Genomic DNA, 12,579 nt, shown 5'->3' with positions numbered 1-12,579 from the left:
TCACTTAATTATCGTATTTAACAACTTGACATTCGTCGTTCGTGACGAACTGATGATCCAAATTCCACTTATTTTTGTCCTATTCCAGCTCGCTTACCGAACCGCGGTATTCCGAGAAATATCTCCTCGCCCCAGGAAATGGCAGAGGAACTGTAGTTTACCGATGGTAATGTAATTGTTTTTGAATTCTCGCATAATTTCTCAGAACCATACGTTTATTCTTTACATTTATTTCAATCACGAACATTCGAAGCTGTCACCAACTTCTACGAGATTGATTAGTGAGTAAAATGAGATGCGATTTTCGATGATTAAGACAGCTCACATTTATAATTATACGTGTCAGCAACATTTCCGATAGTAATTACTACACCTTTCAACGCACTTGGAAATGGAAATGCACCTACCCATATTATTAGATAAGTTTCGTCAAGAAAGAAATCTGTGTTAATTGAAGAATGTGTTTATTGTAGTTTTTCCAATCAATAATTTCGACCTTCTTGTTCGATGCCAGGTAAACAATATTAAATTAAAAACCATTTGGAAGTTAAAAGTTTGATAAACCGCGCAAAGAAGTGAATGACCGAGTAACGTGATGGAGTGAAGTCAGGGTAAACGAAGATTATATCGAGATAAAATAAGTACCTTCACACATCCAAAGTAAACGATGCGACGGCCGGGAATCGAACCCAGGTCAACTGCTTGGAAGGCAGCTATGCTAACCACTATACCACCGTCGCTTTACGCGATAATTTTAAAACATCAAAATTTTAAAAAATAACAACTTCTTTACCTGTAAATAAAGGTAACTGCCTTCTTTCGACACTGAGCTCACTTCACGTGGAACGGGTCTTTGTCTCGTATACTTTAAGAAACCAAGGCACGTTTTGTGTCTGTACTTTAATCTGAACGATAACGTTATTACACAAAAATTAACATTACCAAACTAGATTTACCAGATTGTTGTCATTTCTTATATCATAAGGTTTATTCTGACATTCTCATTTCTTGCATCATAGCTCACAATCGTACTTATTAACAAGCAATATTCCAATAGAGTTGTATGTGATTAGAGAGAAAAACGGGAACGATATTTATTTGTTTTCAATTTCGGCAAAGCTACACGAGTGCTATTAGCGTTAGTAGTCTCTAATTTCACAGTGGAAAGAAGGCGGATACACGCTACTACCAACCGCGAACTTTGAGCTATTCTCTCACCAAAGAATAGTGAGATTGAACATCACGTATAACGCTTTCACGACTCAGAGAGCGAGTGTGTTTGGTGTGAAGGGAATTCGAACCTGCGACCCTCAGATTACGAGACGAGCGCCCTAATAACCTAGCCATGCCGGGTCTGAAATTGAATAATCCAATTTGAAGTGTTGAACACATAATTGTTAATCGATTGAAAATATAATGCTATTTCTCCTATGTTTTTAAATAATAAAGTAGATATAAATTACCTTTCATTAAATTAATATACAAATTTTACATTTTGACGGTCATTGGAACGATAATTGGCTTCGAACTTAAAAAGAAATATCAGGTAAATTTTGAGGAAAATATACAAAGAAGTCAGGTCCCTTTACTGTTAAAAATACAAATAAATTATTTAAAATGACAAAAACCCGCAAAATAGTTTTTTTTTTTTCTGAAATTAGTATACTAATTGGAAGAAAATTTCTTTAGACACAGAATATCTATAAACAATACGAAAAACTTCTAATCTCAGCAATCAAAATATGTCAGTCAACTTGCCTTAGGCCTAAGATTTGTTAATCATCACTAAGAATGGCCTAAAAAAAGAAAAAAAAAAATTAACACTAACTTCTTGCTGCTGTTGAGTTAGAAATAAACACTACCGTAATTAATCCTATGAATAAATCAACTCATAATGTTCTTTTGAGACATGAGGCTAGACCATTCTAAAATCTCGTATAAGTGTACATATGTTTTTGTGCCAAGTGTATGCTAAAACACATTTTCAGCCGTGTTATGTGTTCGTCCTTTGAAATGAAGTTCACGCGCATGCGAATTGATGTAGTAATGCAGTATTTTTCTTTTGCTTTGAAAATAAGTGCATTCAATCAATCTTCTCCAATTAATTCCATGAAAACACTAAATCGTTATTTAACATTATCGTAATATTTTACAAGTTTCGCTCTTTTAGAATCGCAAGGGTAAATAACGATTTCTTTCAATCATAGTATGACGAGATGTAAACATAATTCATTCTCTCATTTCCCACGAAATTAACGAAAAACGTTAGCACAAAGTTTAAAAATCTGAATTTCTTTCTGTAACCTCTCTTCAACATCCATTTATCATAATTTAATGAGCTCTCAAAATTCCTCGAATTCAGTTAGTCATTGTAATGAGCGTTAAATTCAAATGAATGAAACGTTAATTTCGAGTTATGGTGGGCCACGCGTGGCTCATAGGAATGTCTGAGGAAATATAACAATGAAAATCGGTTCTTCATACTCATGAGTAGAAGAGGACGCGTTTTCACCATGTAGTTTACATCCAACAACAACAATAATATTGTGAACAGTGTAGTAGTACCTAACTCGTATATTTACGAAAACCCATTAAGTAATTTTGTGGAAAACGCTTTGCGATTTCTTTCGTACTATTGAATCAGGTAAAAGAGAGAAAGTGTAAAGATTGTGTAACCTTGATACACCTGAAATTGCATCTCAGTAAGTAAGACACATTTTACTGAGACGCTTGAGAACGTTGTGGAACTTAAGATGGAAGATCTGCATCGTATCTCATGAAGTGGTTCAAAGAATATTTTCGCTTTAAAACAACAGAGGACCGTTGACGTTTCCTTAGTGAATAATTTCCCTGAAGAAACTGTACACGTAGTCTAAGTGGTGGATTTCGTGAGAATCTTAAATCAATAACGAATTTCCTGTCGCTACACATTTTCATTCACGCAAACGTTTGATATCATGCACAGCAGAAGGACCAGAAAAATGCACGAAAAAACAAAAGTAAAGTAGTTCTTTTATTTTTCGCTCACGTGTTGTCAAACTTTTCATTTCTATCTCTGTCTCGCATATATATTTCTTACTAATTACGTTGGTCAAAGAAACATTTTAATTGAGAATTATCCTTTTCGTTGGGTGAACTAAAAAAGGAAGATTTCTTAGTTTTATTTCCTCCACTCACATATACGTATTCTGTAAGGTAAGGTATCTGTGTTCGATATTGAGTTATCATTATAAAACGACAGTTGCTGGTGTGTTTTACCTGTTGCACAACACGTGAAATAGTTTATGAAACCAAACTCTTCCCCAGCGAGTAATAGAAATGATGGATTTGGATCTGTCTTTATAAAGGGAAAATCTCTGAACGATTTTTGAATTTATACTGTCTACAAAAAACGTGTAGATTCAAGGGTATTTTTGTTTTACTTAGACCATTTGCGATGTGTCGAATTTGTAGAAATAAATAAGGAATGTTAGTGAAAACGAGGTAACGCTAACAAACTGGGGAAAGAGATTAAATATAATATTATAATTTAATTTGACAAACGATATATCACATATTTGGTTTAATTAAAATGTCACTTAATTATCGTATTTAACAACTTGACATTCGTCGTTCGTGACGAACTGATGATCCAAATTCCACTTATTTTTGTCCTATTCCAGCTCGCTTACCGAACCGCGGTATTCCGAGAAATATCTCCTCGCCCCAGGAAATGGCAGAGGAACTGTAGTTTACCGATGGTAATGTAATTGTTTTGAATTCTCGCATAATTTCTCAGAACCATACGTTTATTCTTTACATTTATTTCAATCACGAACATTCGAAGCTGTCACCAACTTCTACGAGATTGATTAGTGAGTAAAATGAGATGCGATTTTCGATGATTAAGACAGCTCACATTTATAATTATACGTGTCAGCAACATTTCCGATAGTAATTACTACACCTTTCAACGCACTTGGAAATGGAAATGCACCTACCCATATTATTAGATAAGTTTCGTCAAGAAAGAAATCTGTGTTAATTGAAGAATGTGTTTATTGTAGTTTTTCCAATCAATAATTTCGACCTTCTTGTTCGATGCCAGGTAAACAATATTAAATTAAAAACCATTTGGAAGTTAAAAGTTTGATAAACCGCGCAAAGAAGTGAATGACCGAGTAACGTGATGGAGTGAAGTCAGGGTAAACGAAGATTATATCGAGATAAAATAAGTACCTTCACACATCCAAAAGTAAACGATGCGACGGCCGGGAATCGAACCCAGGTCAACTGCTTGGAAGGCAGCTATGCTAACCACTATACCACCGTCGCTTTACGCGATAATTTTAAAACATCAAAATTTTAAAAATAACAACTTCTTTACCTGTAAATAAAGGTAACTGCCTTCTTTCGACACTGAGCTCACTTCACGTGGAACGGGTCTTTGTCTCGTATACTTTAAGAAACCAAGGCACGTTTTGTGTCTGTACTTTAATCTGAACGATAACGTTATTACACAAAAATTAACATTACCAAACTAGATTTACCAGATTGTTGTCATTTCTTATATCATAAGGTTTATTCTGACATTCTCATTTCTTGCATCATAGCTCACAATCGTACTTATTAACAAGCAATATTCCAATAGAGTTGTATGTGATTAGAGAGAAAACGGGAACGATATTTATTTGTTTTCAATTTCGGCAAAGCTACACGAGTGCTATTAGCGTTAGTAGTCTCTAATTTCACAGTGGAAAGAAGGCGGATACACGCTACTACCAACCGCGAACTTTGAGCTATTCTCTCACCAAAGAATAGTGAGATTGAACATCACGTATAACGCTTTCACGACTCAGAGAGCGAGTGTGTTTGGTGTGAAGGGAATTCGAACCTGCGACCCTCAGATTACGAGACGAGCGCCCTAATAACCTAGCCATGCCGGGTCTGAAATTGAATAATCCAATTTGAAGTGTTGAACACATAATTGTTAATCGATTGAAAATATAATGCTATTTCTCCTATGTTTTTAAATAATAAAGTAGATATAAATTACCTTTCATTAAATTAATATACAAATTTTACATTTTGACGGTCATTGGAACGATAATTGGCTTCGAACTTAAAAAGAAATATCAGGTAAATTTTGAGGAAAATATACAAAGAAGTCAGGTCCCTTTACTGTTAAAAATACAAATAAATTATTTAAAATGACAAAAACCCGCAAAATAGTTTTTTTTTTTTCTGAAATTAGTATACTAATTGGAAGAAAATTTCTTTAGACACAGAATATCTATAAACAATACGAAAAACTTCTAATCTCAGCAATCAAAATATGTCAGTCAACTTGCCTTAGGCCTAAGATTTGTTAATCATCACTAAGAATGGCCTAAAAAAAGAAAAAAAAAATTAACACTAACTTCTTGCTGCTGTTGAGTTAGAAATAAACACTACCGTAATTAATCCTATGAATAAATCAACTCATAATGTTCTTTTGAGACATGAGGCTAGACCATTCTAAAATCTCGTATAAGTGTACATATGTTTTTGTGCCAAGTGTATGCTAAAACACATTTTCAGCCGTGTTATGTGTTCGTCCTTTGAAATGAAGTTCACGCGCATGCGAATTGATGTAGTAATGCAGTATTTTTCTTTTGCTTTGAAAATAAGTGCATTCAATCAATCTTCTCCAATTAATTCCATGAAAACACTAAATCGTTATTTAACATTATCGTAATATTTTACAAGTTTCGCTCTTTTAGAATCGCAAGGGTAAATAACGATTTCTTTCAATCATAGTATGACGAGATGTAAACATAATTCATTCTCTCATTTCCCACGAAATTAACGAAAAACGTTAGCACAAAGTTTAAAAATCTGAATTTCTTTCTGTAACCTCTCTTCAACATCCATTTATCATAATTTAATGAGCTCTCAAAATTCCTCGAATTCAGTTAGTCATTGTAATGAGCGTTAAATTCAAATGAATGAAACGTTAATTTCGAGTTATGGTGGGCCACGCGTGGCTCATAGGAATGTCTGAGGAAATATAACAATGAAAATCGGTTCTTCATACTCATGAGTAGAAGAGGACGCGTTTTTCACCATGTAGTTTACATCCAACAACAACAATAATATTGTGAACAGTGTAGTAGTACCTAACTCGTATATTTACGAAAACCCATTAAGTAATTTTGTGGAAAACGCTTTGCGATTTCTTTCGTACTATTGAATCAGGTAAAGAGAGAAAGTGTAAAGATTGTGTAACCTTGATACACCTGAAATTGCATCTCAGTAAGTAAGACACATTTTACTGAGACGCTTGAGAACGTTGTGGAACTTAAGATGGAAGATCTGCATCGTATCTCATGAAGTGGTTCAAAGAATATTTTCGCTTTAAAACAACAGAGGACCGTTGACGTTTCCTTAGTGAATAATTTCCCTGAAGAAACTGTACACGTAGTCTAAGTGGTGGATTTCGTGAGAATCTTAAATCAATAACGAATTTCCTGTCGCTACACATTTTCATTCACGCAAACGTTTGATATCATGCACAGCAGAAGGACCAGAAAAAATGCACGAAAAAACAAAAGTAAAGTAGTTCTTTTATTTTTCGCTCACGTGTTGTCAAACTTTTCATTTCTATCTCTGTCTCGCATATATATTTCTTACTAATTACGTTGGTCAAAGAAACATTTTAATTGAGAATTATCCTTTTCGTTGGGTGAACTAAAAAGGAAGATTTCTTAGTTTTATTTCCTCCACTCACATATACGTATTCTGTAAGGTAAGGTATCTGTGTTCGATATTGAGTTATCATTATAAAACGACAGTTGCTGGTGTGTTTTACCTGTTGCACAACACGTGAAATAGTTTATGAAACCAAACTCTTCCCCAGCGAGTAATAGAAATGATGGATTTGGATCTGTCTTTATAAAGGGAAAATCTCTGAACGATTTTGAATTTATACTGTCTACAAAAACGTGTAGATTCAAGGGTATTTTTGTTTTACTTAGACCATTTGCGATGTGTCGAATTTGTAGAAATAAATAAGGAATGTTAGTGAAAACGAGGTAACGCTAACAAACTGGGGAAAGAGATTAAATATAATATTATAATTTAATTTGACAAACGATATATCACATATTTGGTTTAATTAAAATGTCACTTAATTATCGTATTTAACAACTTGACATTCGTCGTTCGTGACGAACTGATGATCCAAATTCCACTTATTTTTGTCCTATTCCAGCTCGCTTACCGAACCGCGGTATTCCGAGAAATATCTCCTCGCCCCAGGAAATGGCAGAGGAACTGTAGTTTACCGATGGTAATGTAATTGTTTTGAATTCTCGCATAATTTCTCAGAACCATACGTTTATTCTTTACATTTATTTCAATCACGAACATTCGAAGCTGTCACCAACTTCTACGAGATTGATTAGTGAGTAAAATGAGATGCGATTTTCGATGATTAAGACAGCTCACATTTATAATTATACGTGTCAGCAACATTTCCGATAGTAATTACTACACCTTTCAACGCACTTGGAAATGGAAATGCACCTACCCATATTATTAGATAAGTTTCGTCAAGAAAGAAATCTGTGTTAATTGAAGAATGTGTTTATTGTAGTTTTTCCAATCAATAATTTCGACCTTCTTGTTCGATGCCAGGTAAACAATATTAAATTAAAAACCATTTGGAAGTTAAAAGTTTGATAAACCGCGCAAAGAAGTGAATGACCGAGTAACGTGATGGAGTGAAGTCAGGGAAAACGAAGATTATATCGAGATAAAATAAGTACCTTCACACATCCAAAAGTAAACGATGCGACGGCCGGGAATCGAACCCAGGTCAACTGCTTGGAAGGCAGCTATGCTAACCACTATACCACCGTCGCTTTACGCGATAATTTTAAAACATCAAAATTTTAAAAATAACAACTTCTTTACCTGTAAATAAAGGTAACTGCCTTCTTTCGACACTGAGCTCACTTCACGTGGAACGGGTCTTTGTCTCGTATACTTTAAGAAACCAAGGCACGTTTTGTGTCTGTACTTTAATCTGAACGATAACGTTATTACACAAAAATTAACATTACCAAACTAGATTTACCAGATTGTTGTCATTTCTTATATCATAAGGTTTATTCTGACATTCTCATTTCTTGCATCATAGCTCACAATCGTACTTATTAACAAGCAATATTCCAATAGAGTTGTATGTGATTAGAGAGAAAAACGGGAACGATATTTATTTGTTTTCAATTTCGGCAAAGCTACACGAGTGCTATTAGCGTTAGTAGTCTCTAATTTCACAGTGGAAAGAAGGCGGATACACGCTACTACCAACCGCGAACTTTGAGCTATTCTCTCACCAAAGAATAGTGAGATTGAACATCACGTATAACGCTTTCACGACTCAGAGAGCGAGTGTGTTTGGTGTGAAGGGAATTCGAACCTGCGACCCTCAGATTACGAGACGAGCGCCCTAATAACCTAGCCATGCCGGGTCTGAAATTGAATAATCCAATTTGAAGTGTTGAACACATAATTGTTAATCGATTGAAAATATAATGCTATTTCTCCTATGTTTTTAAATAATAAAGTAGATATAAATTACCTTTCATTAAATTAATATACAAATTTTACATTTTGACGGTCATTGGAACGATAATTGGCTTCGAACTTAAAAAGAAATATCAGGTAAATTTTGAGGAAAATATACAAAGAAGTCAGGTCCCTTTACTGTTAAAAATACAAATAAATTATTTAAAATGACAAAAACCCGCAAAATAGTTTTTTTTTTTCTGAAATTAGTATACTAATTGGAAGAAAATTTCTTTAGACACAGAATATCTATAAACAATACGAAAACTTCTAATCTCAGCAATCAAAATATGTCAGTCAACTTGCCTTAGGCCTAAGATTTGTTAATCATCACTAAGAATGGCCTAAAAAAAGAAAAAAAAAATTAACACTAACTTCTTGCTGCTGTTGAGTTAGAAATAAACACTACCGTAATTAATCCTATGAATAAATCAACTCATAATGTTCTTTTGAGACATGAGGCTAGACCATTCTAAAATCTCGTATAAGTGTACATATGTTTTTGTGCCAAGTGTATGCTAAAACACATTTTCAGCCGTGTTATGTGTTCGTCCTTTGAAATGAAGTTCACGCGCATGCGAATTGATGTAGTAATGCAGTATTTTTCTTTTGCTTTGAAAATAAGTGCATTCAATCAATCTTCTCCAATTAATTCCATGAAAACACTAAATCGTTATTTAACATTATCGTAATATTTTACAAGTTTCGCTCTTTTAGAATCGCAAGGGTAAATAACGATTTCTTTCAATCATAGTATGACGAGATGTAAACATAATTCATTCTCTCATTTCCCACGAAATTAACGAAAAAACGTTAGCACAAAGTTTAAAAATCTGAATTTCTTTCTGTAACCTCTCTTCAACATCCATTTATCATAATTTAATGAGCTCTCAAAATTCCTCGAATTCAGTTAGTCATTGTAATGAGCGTTAAATTCAAATGAATGAAACGTTAATTTCGAGTTATGGTGGGCCACGCGTGGCTCATAGGAATGTCTGAGGAAATATAACAATGAAAATCGGTTCTTCATACTCATGAGTAGAAGAGGACGCGTTTTTCACCATGTAGTTTACATCCAACAACAACAATAATATTGTGAACAGTGTAGTAGTACCTAACTCGTATATTTACGAAAACCCATTAAGTAATTTTGTGGAAAACGCTTTGCGATTTCTTTCGTACTATTGAATCAGGTAAAAGAGAGAAAGTGTAAAGATTGTGTAACCTTGATACACCTGAAATTGCATCTCAGTAAGTAAGACACATTTTACTGAGACGCTTGAGAACGTTGTGGAACTTAAGATGGAAGATCTGCATCGTATCTCATGAAGTGGTTCAAAGAATATTTTCGCTTTAAAACAACAGAGGACCGTTGACGTTTCCTTAGTGAATAATTTCCCTGAAGAAACTGTACACGTAGTCTAAGTGGTGGATTTCGTGAGAATCTTAAATCAATAACGAATTTCCTGTCGCTACACATTTTCATTCACGCAAACGTTTGATATCATGCACAGCAGAAGGACCAGAAAAAAATGCACGAAAAAACAAAAGTAAAGTAGTTCTTTTATTTTTCGCTCACGTGTTGTCAAACTTTTCATTTCTATCTCTGTCTCGCATATATATTTCTTACTAATTACGTTGGTCAAAGAAACATTTTAATTGAGAATTATCCTTTTCGTTGGGTGAACTAAAAAGGAAGATTTCTTAGTTTTATTTCCTCCACTCACATATACGTATTCTGTAAGGTAAGGTATCTGTGTTCGATATTGAGTTATCATTATAAAACGACAGTTGCTGGTGTGTTTTACCTGTTGCACAACACGTGAAATAGTTTATGAAACCAAACTCTTCCCCAGCGAGTAATAGAAATGATGGATTTGGATCTGTCTTTATAAAGGGAAAATCTCTGAACGATTTTTGAATTTATACTGTCTACAAAAACGTGTAGATTCAAGGGTATTTTTGTTTTACTTAGACCATTTGCGATGTGTCGAATTTGTAGAAATAAATAAGGAATGTTAGTGAAAACGAGGTAACGCTAACAAACTGGGGAAAGAGATTAAATATAATATTATAATTTAATTTGACAAACGATATATCACATATTTGGTTTAATTAAAATGTCACTTAATTATCGTATTTAACAACTTGACATTCGTCGTTCGTGACGAACTGATGATCCAAATTCCACTTATTTTTGTCCTATTCCAGCTCGCTTACCGAACCGCGGTATTCCGAGAAATATCTCCTCGCCCCAGGAAATGGCAGAGGAACTGTAGTTTACCGATGGTAATGTAATTGTTTTTGAATTCTCGCATAATTTCTCAGAACCATACGTTTATTCTTTACATTTATTTCAATCACGAACATTCGAAGCTGTCACCAACTTCTACGAGATTGATTAGTGAGTAAAATGAGATGCGATTTTCGATGATTAAGACAGCTCACATTTATAATTATACGTGTCAGCAACATTTCCGATAGTAATTACTACACCTTTCAACGCACTTGGAAATGGAAATGCACCTACCCATATTATTAGATAAGTTTCGTCAAGAAAGAAATCTGTGTTAATTGAAGAATGTGTTTATTGTAGTTTTTCCAATCAATAATTTCGACCTTCTTGTTCGATGCCAGGTAAACAATATTAAATTAAAAACCATTTGGAAGTTAAAAGTTTGATAAACCGCGCAAAGAAGTGAATGACCGAGTAACGTGATGGAGTGAAGTCAGGGAAAACGAAGATTATATCGAGATAAAATAAGTACCTTCACACATCCAAAAGTAAACGATGCGACGGCCGGGAATCGAACCCAGGTCAACTGCTTGGAAGGCAGCTATGCTAACCACTATACCACCGTCGCTTTACGCGATAATTTTAAAACATCAAAATTTTAAAAATAACAACTTCTTTACCTGTAAATAAAGGTAACTGCCTTCTTTCGACACTGAGCTCACTTCACGTGGAACGGGTCTTTGTCTCGTATACTTTAAGAAACCAAGGCACGTTTTGTGTCTGTACTTTAATCTGAACGATAACGTTATTACACAAAATTAACATTACCAAACTAGATTTACCAGATTGTTGTCATTTCTTATATCATAAGGTTTATTCTGACATTCTCATTTCTTGCATCATAGCTCACAATCGTACTTATTAACAAGCAATATTCCAATAGAGTTGTATGTGATTAGAGAGAAAAACGGGAACGATATTTATTTGTTTTCAATTTCGGCAAAGCTACACGAGTGCTATTAGCGTTAGTAGTCTCTAATTTCACAGTGGAAAGAAGGCGGATACACGCTACTACCAACCGCGAACTTTGAGCTATTCTCTCACCAAAGAATAGTGAGATTGAACATCACGTATAACGCTTTCACGACTCAGAGAGCGAGTGTGTTTGGTGTGAAGGGAATTCGAACCTGCGACCCTCAGATTACGAGACGAGCGCCCTAATAACCTAGCCATGCCGGGTCTGAAATTGAATAATCCAATTTGAAGTGTTGAACACATAATTGTTAATCGATTGAAAATATAATGCTATTTCTCCTATGTTTTTAAATAATAAAGTAGATATAAATTACCTTTCATTAAATTAATATACAAATTTTACATTTTGACGGTCATTGGAACGATAATTGGCTTCGAACTTAAAAAGAAATATCAGGTAAATTTTGAGGAAAATATACAAAGAAGTCAGGTCCCTTTACTGTTAAAAATACAAATAAATTATTTAAAATGACAAAAACCCGCAAAATAGTTTTTTTTTTTTCTGAAATTAGTATACTAATTGGAAGAAAATTTCTTTAGACACAGAATATCTATAAACAATACGAAAAACTTCTAATCTCAGCAATCAAAATATGTCAGTCAACTTGCCTTAGGCCTAAGATTTGTTAATCATCACTAAGAATGGCCTAAAAAAAGAAAAAAAAATTAACACTAACTTCTTGCTGCTGTTGAGTTAGAAATAAACACTACCGTAA

At 34.1% G+C, this 12,579-nt stretch overlaps 4 non-coding genes across 4 annotated transcripts; all 4 read right to left on the bottom strand.

Moving 5' to 3' along the window:
- Window positions 1-668: 668 nt before the first annotated feature.
- TRNAG-UCC (transfer RNA glycine (anticodon UCC)) lies at window positions 669-740 on the bottom strand. Its single transcript has one exon. It is a non-coding gene; the product is annotated as a tRNA-Gly (tRNA).
- Window positions 741-4,242: 3,502 nt separating this feature from the next.
- TRNAG-UCC (transfer RNA glycine (anticodon UCC)) lies at window positions 4,243-4,314 on the bottom strand. Its single transcript has one exon. It is a non-coding gene; the product is annotated as a tRNA-Gly (tRNA).
- Window positions 4,315-7,811: 3,497 nt separating this feature from the next.
- Window positions 7,812-7,883, bottom strand: TRNAG-UCC (transfer RNA glycine (anticodon UCC)). Its single transcript has one exon. It is a non-coding gene; the product is annotated as a tRNA-Gly (tRNA).
- A 3,501-nt stretch (window positions 7,884-11,384) lies between these two features.
- Window positions 11,385-11,456, bottom strand: TRNAG-UCC (transfer RNA glycine (anticodon UCC)). Its single transcript has one exon. It is a non-coding gene; the product is annotated as a tRNA-Gly (tRNA).
- Window positions 11,457-12,579: the final 1,123 nt, after the last annotated feature.

The sequence above is a fragment of the Tachypleus tridentatus genome, chromosome 8 (assembly GCF_004210375.1).
Source record: "Tachypleus tridentatus isolate NWPU-2018 chromosome 8, ASM421037v1, whole genome shotgun sequence".
NCBI lineage: Eukaryota > Metazoa > Arthropoda > Merostomata > Xiphosura > Limulidae > Tachypleus > Tachypleus tridentatus.
Note: the sequence above shows the minus strand (reverse complement) of the source record. Positions and strands in the feature narration are given on the sequence as shown.